Here is an 8,601-nt window from a genome sequence, read left to right as displayed (position 1 = left end):
TTATTGATGACTTTTCTCGTAAAGTCTGGGTCTATTTCCTGAAACATAAAAATCAGGCATTTTCTATTTTCATGACGTGGAAAATACTTGTTGAGACTCAGACAGCGAAAAAGGTCAAGAAGCTCAGGACAGACAATGGCTTGGAATTCTGTGAGTCAGATTTCAATGACTTCTGTGCGGCAAATGGAATCGCCAGGCACAAGACCTTGCCTGGTAAACCCCAGCAAAATGGTGTTGTCGAACGTCTAAACAGGACATTATTGGAAAGAGCTCGTTGTATGCTCTCTAATGCTGGGTTATGGAAACGGCGTGATTTTTGGGCCGAGGCCGTTTCTACTGCTTGCTATTTGGTGAATAGATCTCCACATTCATCCCTTGACTTCAATATTCCAGAGGAAATTTGGTCAGGTAATCCTGTTGACTACTCTATCTTAAGAGTGTTTGAATGTCCTGCTTATGCTCATTCCAGTACGGGTAAATTAAAGCCGAGAGCTGTCAAATGCATTTTCCTTGGTTATGCCTCTGAGTCAAAAGGGTATCGTCTATGGTCTCCTGATTCTCAGAAAATCATTCTGAGTCGAGATATCACTTTTGACGAAAATGCACTACTTTCTTCTGGAAAAGATTCCAGTACAGGTGAGACGCAGAGTACTGATGATAAGGTGGAGTTTGAGTTCAGGCATATTGATAGTGTTACTACTGCTGATGGTAATACTAAAGATGATGGATCTACTAGCACAACACCTCTCCTCGAGCCACAACGAGAGTATTCCATGGCTATGGATCGGCCTAGGAGGACAATCAAGAAACCTGCTAGGTACGCTAGTGACGATGAAACCAATATGGTTGCTTATGCTCTTTCAGTTGCATAGGAAGTTGATGGTGATCCATCCTGCTATTCTGAAGCTTTTCCTATTGCTAAGTTCAAACCATGCTTGAGTTTAGTCGGCTGTTCCAGTTGTTAAATCTACAATGAATTTGATCCAAGGTGGAGATTGTTAAAATATGGCTCAAATTAACCAGCCACTCACCATGCAACGTGTTCCCATTGTCCACATATTGCTCCCATGTACTGCAAGTCTCCTTTTTTGGTTCCACACATTTACCGCATTTCTTGCTTCTTTTAGAGTATAAATAGCAGTATTGCTTTGTAGTTAATCACTCATTCTTACATCAATTAATTGAACTCATTTATTTCCTCTTAATTGTCTTCTCACGTATACACATAGTATACATATATATATATATATATATATATATATATATATATATATTCTCTTTTGTATGCTCATTTGTGATTATTAATATATCTATATATATATATATATATATATATATATATATATATATATATATATATATTCATTTGTTATTTTAGAATTTCTTCATTTTATATTTTCCCTATTCCTATTATTTAACTTCTATAATTCTCAATTTTCGATTCTTCGCTTCCGCATTACTCCGCTATATTCCTAACATATATACACACACACATATATATATATATATATATATATATATATATATATATATATATATATATATATATATATACTTCTAAAAAATTTCAGAAGTTTTCATTTTCATTAGAAAACTACTAAATGTGTTTAAATCTATTTATTTATCAGTGTATAAAATATGAAACTAATTGACATTAATTTTTTTCTACATAAAGCAATAAAAATGTAGTGACAATTGATAAAAGTATCAACTAATATTGTAACTATGTAGGTTGCATTGTTATGGGCTTGTGGTTAGGTAGATGGGATAAAGTTAGAAATAATAGTAAAACAAGTAAAAGAAATATGAATGTGATAAATGGGATGATGGGATGATGGATAGTAAGTAGAGATAGCGGCAAATTAAATAGCTACGTCCGAACTATTTTATTTTTTAAAATTCTTATTAGCAGTTAATTAAAAATTAAATATTCATTTATTCTTATAGATAATAATTAGTTAAAAACTAAATAAATTAATTCTATAATGTACATACTTAAATTAATTAATGATGTAATGACTAGCAATATTTATTGGAATCTTTTTGTACTGACATTCAAATTTCATTGCATTTTAAAATGTACAGACACACAGTTTTCTATATATGTGAAGCTTCGTACTCTTGGACTAGACGTAGTCTTAACACCCAATGCATCGTTAAGGGTTATGACTTTGAGCGATTATATTATCAATTGTAATTTTGAGGATAGAAGAATGGAGACAGATTAAAGACGAATGCTTGAAACATGAATATGGGGTAAATTTCTTCCATGGAGTGCCGGTTTTAATTTATTGCATGCATGGAGCTAAAATCTTGCAGATTCCATGCGTAAGTTTAATTTGATTATAAATCTACAAATTCACTTTTTGTGGAAAAGTGTTACAAAAAATATGGATATCTCCCGGGATGTGTACCTGGCAACAAGTCCAAGAACAAACAACAGAATATGGAAGTAGCCTCTAACAATACATGTGATCTTGGAGTTACCTCTGAGCAGTTCCAAAGGATCGGATCATGGCCATGGATCAATCTCAAATGGGACAATGCAGCAGTAACTCAAGCACCATTGTAGCAATCCTCCTAAGAATGTGGTTATGACTAGTGTAAACACTGAATCTTGGCACCATCGTTTGGGGCACTCCCCAACCAATAAAATGCATTTGTTGAAAGACATTTCTATACCTTCTGCTAAGCCTTTTGCCTGTGATGTGTGCCACCTTGCTAAACATAAACGCTCCCCTTTCCCTTTTAACTTTTAAGTACTACTTCTACAAATGCCTGCTTTGATTTAGTGCATGCAGATATATGGGGGCCTTTTATAGTTTCATATCTCAAGGGCGAACGGTACTTCCTGACCTTGGTGGATGACCACACAAGATTCACTTGGTTGCATCTTATGAGAAACAAACCAAAAGCAAGGGCTTTAATCAGGGGATTCTACAACATGGTGCATACACAATTTGGGGTGTCCATCAAAATTATACGTAGCGACAATGGCCCATAATTCAACATGATGGAGTTCTGGGGCTATTGTGTCATGCATGCCACCTTCATCATCAACCGTCTCCCCTCACCGGTTATTCAAGGATAAAGTCCAAACTTCAGATTGTATAGTAAAGAACCTAATATCAGTGTTTTCAAGGTGTTTGGTTGCCTTTGCTATGCCTCCACTTTATCTCATTGTAGGCACAAGATAGCACCACGAAGTAGGAGATGCGAATTCATTGGGAAGCCAGCTAATATTAAAGGGTACATCATCTATGACACACTTGACAAATCCATCTTTGTGTCAAGGGATGTAACCTTTTACGAAGATCAATTCCCCTTGAAAAATGATCACTGCCTTGAGGAACCAGAGGCAGATCAGTTCTCTCCCTCTTTGCCAAATGTCTCCACCTCCATTCCTATATTCTATGAACAGGCTGGTTCAAGGCAGTATCATGGTGTTCTACCTCCATCTAACAGTGTGCCTTGCATGGAGATTAATGAACAATCAATACAAGAAATAGCAATAGATGAGATTCATAGCCCAAGGACGGAATCTAGTGCTCAGCATACAGATGCTGAGATTCTTATCCCAATGAAGCCTATTATTTAACATACAGATGGTGAGTCCATACCCCCGTGCAACCCAGGCGATCAAATAGAGTTCGAAATGCCTAGGAAGATTGCAGGACTACTATTGTGATGCCATTGTGCGACATAGATCATCACCTCATCATCTCTCTAAAGTAGTCTTTTACAGTCACCTCACTCCTGTTCATAAAGCATTCTCTATAGTAGTCATATCCACTATTGAACTTAGAACATATAATCTAGGCGTAAAACGTGAACATTGGAAGGAAGTTATAAATGCAGAAATCAAGGCTCTTCAAGACAACAATACTTGGGAGCAGTGGGGGATCCAGAAAATTAAGTGAGTGGGGGCGTGTTTAAGATGATTTTAGAATTGTTAATTCCAAAATATCAAACACCTATAATACGGTTCAAATACATTAATAAATTATAATAAAATGTTTATGATAGACTATATGATAGTTAGGAATGAAGCCAAAATTGTACTTGGGTAGGGTGAAATTTTTAAAACACTTGGGTAGGGTGAAATTTTTAAAACACTTTGAAATGTTATAAAAATATTGATAGCAAAATATTGTGGACTACATTAACTAAATGATTCATAAAAAGGGAATGATTCATAAAAAGGGTGGGTAGAACTAAAATATATAAAAGCACTGTAGGTAGGATTTGAACCCATACCATTTCATATATCCTAACCATAATTTAACTAACTGAGCTACTGAACTAGTTGGTCATCTTTACATATGAATATATATTAATGGGAAGAGGTGAGTGGGGGAAGCTGACCCCACTGCCCCCATTTTGGCTCCGCCACTGCTTGGGAGTTGACTGAGTTACCCCATGGAAAGGTTCCCATGGGATGCAAATGGGTGTTCAAAATTAAGCTTAAGGCAGACGGCACGGTTGAGCGTTATGACGGGATAGATAGTTGTGGATGGAAAGAAGGTTGGGAATAAAGATTCCCGGGTTGTCGTACTCAATGAATGATAACTTGCAAGTTTGAGAAAAGGGTCACGGTGAGGTAGATCTAGTTTTGAATTCTTGATCAAAGTACAGTGTGGTGAAGTAATGGTTGCAGAAAAAGGTAGGAACAAAGGTGCTTGGGGAAAAAAAGGATTGAAACAATAAGGAAGAAAACAGATTATGATGGTGTGCCGATTGCATTGTGAGATTAGCTAGTACCGCGATAGGGAAGGTAGCTAGTCACGTTTGTGGCTTGCGGCGTGATTGGATTTGGCGTCTTCACGTCTCCGTCACGCCGTGACTCGGGCGTGACTGGTGTCTTGGTGCGCATTTTTCTGGATTTTACGTTTTTGATCCTTCTTTGCCAGTTTTCTCATCCGAAAATACCTAAACACATAAAAAGTACAATTGTGAAGGTTTCTTTATGCTAAATCACGTTTTTAGGGTAAATTACTATAAAGCACACGACTTTAATGCTAAATTATGCATAAAACACCTTCGAAATGTCGTTAAAAACTAGAATATTTTGACGCTTATCACGTTACAAAGCAAGATTGGTAGCCAAAGGTTATACGCAACAACTCGGGGTTGACTACATTGAAACATTCTCTCCGGTGGCTCGTATAACCACCATCCGAACGTTCCTAGCTATAGCCACCTCTAATGCTTGGCACATTCATCAGTTAGACATAAATAACGCATTTTTGCACGATGATTTGCAAGAGGAGGTCTATACGGTTTTGCCTCCAAGTTTTCAGGGCACCAATGCAAATCAAGTGTGTAGATTATTGTGCTCGTTATACGGACTCAAACAAGCCAGCCGACAATGGAATGCAAAACTGATGGCACCGCTAATACATATTGGATTGCTCAGTCTAAGTCAAACCACTCGCTATTCAGTAAAGGTTGCGACGCACTGTTCATAGCTCTATTAGTATACGTGGATGACATTCTAGTAACAAGTGGAGACATTAATGTCATTTAAGAACTTAAAGTTTTCTTTGATACAGCTTTCAAGATCAAAGATCTCATAACCTTGGGGTATTTTCTGGGAATCGAGGCTAGAATGCGTGACTCCTGGTTGAATCTCTGTCAGCGGAAGTATACTCTGGGTATCTTGAATGAAGCTGGCTTCCATGACCACAAGCCTGCTAAAACTCCTATAGTCCTAGGCCATCGCTTAACACATGATGATGGAAATATTCTTGATGATGTTAGCTTGTTAGAATGTTGGTAGGCTGATTACTCTACCTCACAGCAACACGGCCAGATATAAGCTTTCCTGTCCAAAAGTTAAGTCAATTCATTGACAGCCCTACTGACAAACATTTGATGGTGGCTCACCGTGTCCTCTGCTATATCAAAAGTGCTCCAGGCCAAGGGCTGTTCTATCCAACCAATAGTATCCGGCAGCTTAACGCCTTCTCAGATTCCGATTGGGTGTTCTTTGGCTCTACTCTGTGTCTTGGAAATAAAAAAAAAAAAAAATACAAAAAACAAGCTACTGTATCTAGTGGCTCGACTCCTTATTGATAGACTTGCATGTTCAGACAGATAGAGCAGCCACATTATTTTGCGACAACAAGTCCGCGATTGCCATCGCCGAGAACCACGTTTTCCACGAACGAACGAAGCACATAGAAATCGTTTGCCATGTGGGTCGTGAGAAAGTCACTCAAGGGCTCGTCAAGTTACTATCTGTTTCATCATCCAACCAGGCAACTGACGGGTTTACAAAATTCCTTCCAGTTTCTCCTTATCAATTGTTAGTCTCAAAGCTGGGCATTCAAGACCTACACGCTCCAGCTTACCGGGGGTTGTTAGAGGACTGATAAGGGACGAGAGTAACCATCTTCCTGCATGTAAGCTCTTTCTTTTGTCCAACAAACAATGAAGATATTTTTCACAACTCTCTGTAGCTTGTTCCTCATAGGTTCTTATTGGGTACCAACTTCTCCTCCAATACCTTCTACCATTGGAACATCAAGAACATTCCCGTTAAGTTCTGGTATAAACATGCCACTATGGGTAATCTGAACAGTATTTAAACATGTTCTATGTTGTATTTTGGGGGAGGCGAACGCTAGATAGTTTCAATTGGCTTCCCTTTTGTTCCTTTCATCTTTTAAGTTTATACTAGCTTAGATTACATATAATCAACACATTTTTCAATCTTTGAATCTCGGATCGAAGTCGAATTCAACCTCAACATTGCATCTACATAGAGAAGCTTTTCCATACTCTTTTTTTTATTTCCTCTACAATAATGTTCTTAATATTCATTTGTGCTTTTTACTTGTTCTTCTTTTTGAAGTGTGAGTAGTTCGGTATGGAGTTTGGATTAGCGATTAATCCCTTTCCTAAGTGCTGGTTATGTAGATTTTGCATAAGGGGGAAAAGTGGGACCCAAGAATGCCTTTGAGTTTAAGAGTTTGGGATTGAGGCGTCATAAAAGTGGGGCAATCTCTTGCTCTAATTCTAGGTCAAAAGATCTTTAATTCTAACGCGCATTTTGGATGACATCGTGAATTAGGTATTTCTCCCTATTTTTCTCAGGTTGTTCATGCTCTTAATAAGGATGTGGTTATCGTTAATCTGGTAGAATGTGGGGCATGAGATAAGGCTAGAGGTGTAGCCATGTCGCAAACCTTACACAGGGGTTATGTGCTTTGCGCGATGAGCCTACACTATGCTATTTGCCTTGCACACAAGCATGAGCATGCCAACATATAGTAGTGCCTATGTACTGCTTGGGGTAAACCACATGTGATCATACAAAGGTTTCATACATGGAGTCATGTGATGATGTGGTTCAAAATTTCATGGCACATCCCGGCCCACGATCTAAAACATTTGAAGAATTAGAGAACCAGTTCTTTAGAGATTATAAAAGACCGGTACAACTTATGTCTGGGTCATCATCATCTTCTCTTTCTTTTAATTCAATGTCTTGTATATCGCTTTAAGTTTGGTACTTGTCCAAATATCAAAGACACACTTTCAAGACGCTGAATGGTAGTCACTTTCTAACACCTTCCTCTAAAACCCCATGTTCTCATTATTACTACAAATTATATTTTCCAATTCTATGCTTTGCCTGGACAAAAAAATCATAAGTGATGTATCAAAAGTAATAGAATGCCTAATTGCTAACAAAAGATTCAACAAATTAAAGAAGAATAAAACACACATGAATCTAAAAGACTAACAACATGTTTGATTCGTTGAATATGTTTAGAATGGTATAGAATTTTTATGAGTACACTTATTCGATCATTTTTTAAGTTTATATATTCTTGAAAAATACTATTCACCAGAATATGCTATCCTTGAGAATAAATATCTTTTATTATATAGGGCATTTCAATAATTTGAATACTTACATAATTTCTATTTCTAAAACGAACCAAAATCTAAATACAATTCCTAAAATATATACATTTCAATAACCAAAAATGGAATTTAATTCATAGTCTATATCTCGGTTTTTGATTCCCTATTGAATATTATTCTTTTTCCTCAAAACTCAATTACGTAAACCAAATATACTTTAAGGGTTACTCTGTATAGAATTTTTTTTTTCAATTTCCATTTTCTACATTTCCATGTTGTACACTCCTTACCTTTTCTACATTAACAAACAAATAGACCAAATTCTCTGAAGGAAATTTTTTCCGGTTGGCCCACCCAATTTAATTCTGTCAAACCGTAACGCTTTATTTGTCCGTTAGTTACCATTTCTCCCATCTACCCTCTCCTCTCTCTCTCTCTCCCTCCCACCCTCCTTCCCTCCCTCTTCCTCCCCGTCTACCCTCTGCTCTCTCTTTCTAAGCCGCACCGAAATCCTATTTCTCTCAAGTTTGTCTCCTCTCACTTTAATCTTCGCTCTCGCTGTAGATCTCTTTTGACTCTCATCTCTCGATTGGAACCCGATCTCTCCAATCGTCATCGAAACTCCTTAGATTGAGAAGGTAATCTCTAGTCTCATCCCCTTTACTAGCTATAACACTTGAAATTTTTTTAGAAGCCTAGATGTATGTTTCCTTTAATTTGAACCAC

Source organism: Ipomoea nil, unplaced genomic scaffold (genome assembly GCF_001879475.1).
Source record: "Ipomoea nil cultivar Tokyo-kokei standard unplaced genomic scaffold, Asagao_1.1 scaffold0679, whole genome shotgun sequence".
In the NCBI taxonomy this organism is placed as follows: domain Eukaryota; kingdom Viridiplantae; phylum Streptophyta; class Magnoliopsida; order Solanales; family Convolvulaceae; genus Ipomoea; species Ipomoea nil.
Note: the sequence above shows the minus strand (reverse complement) of the source record.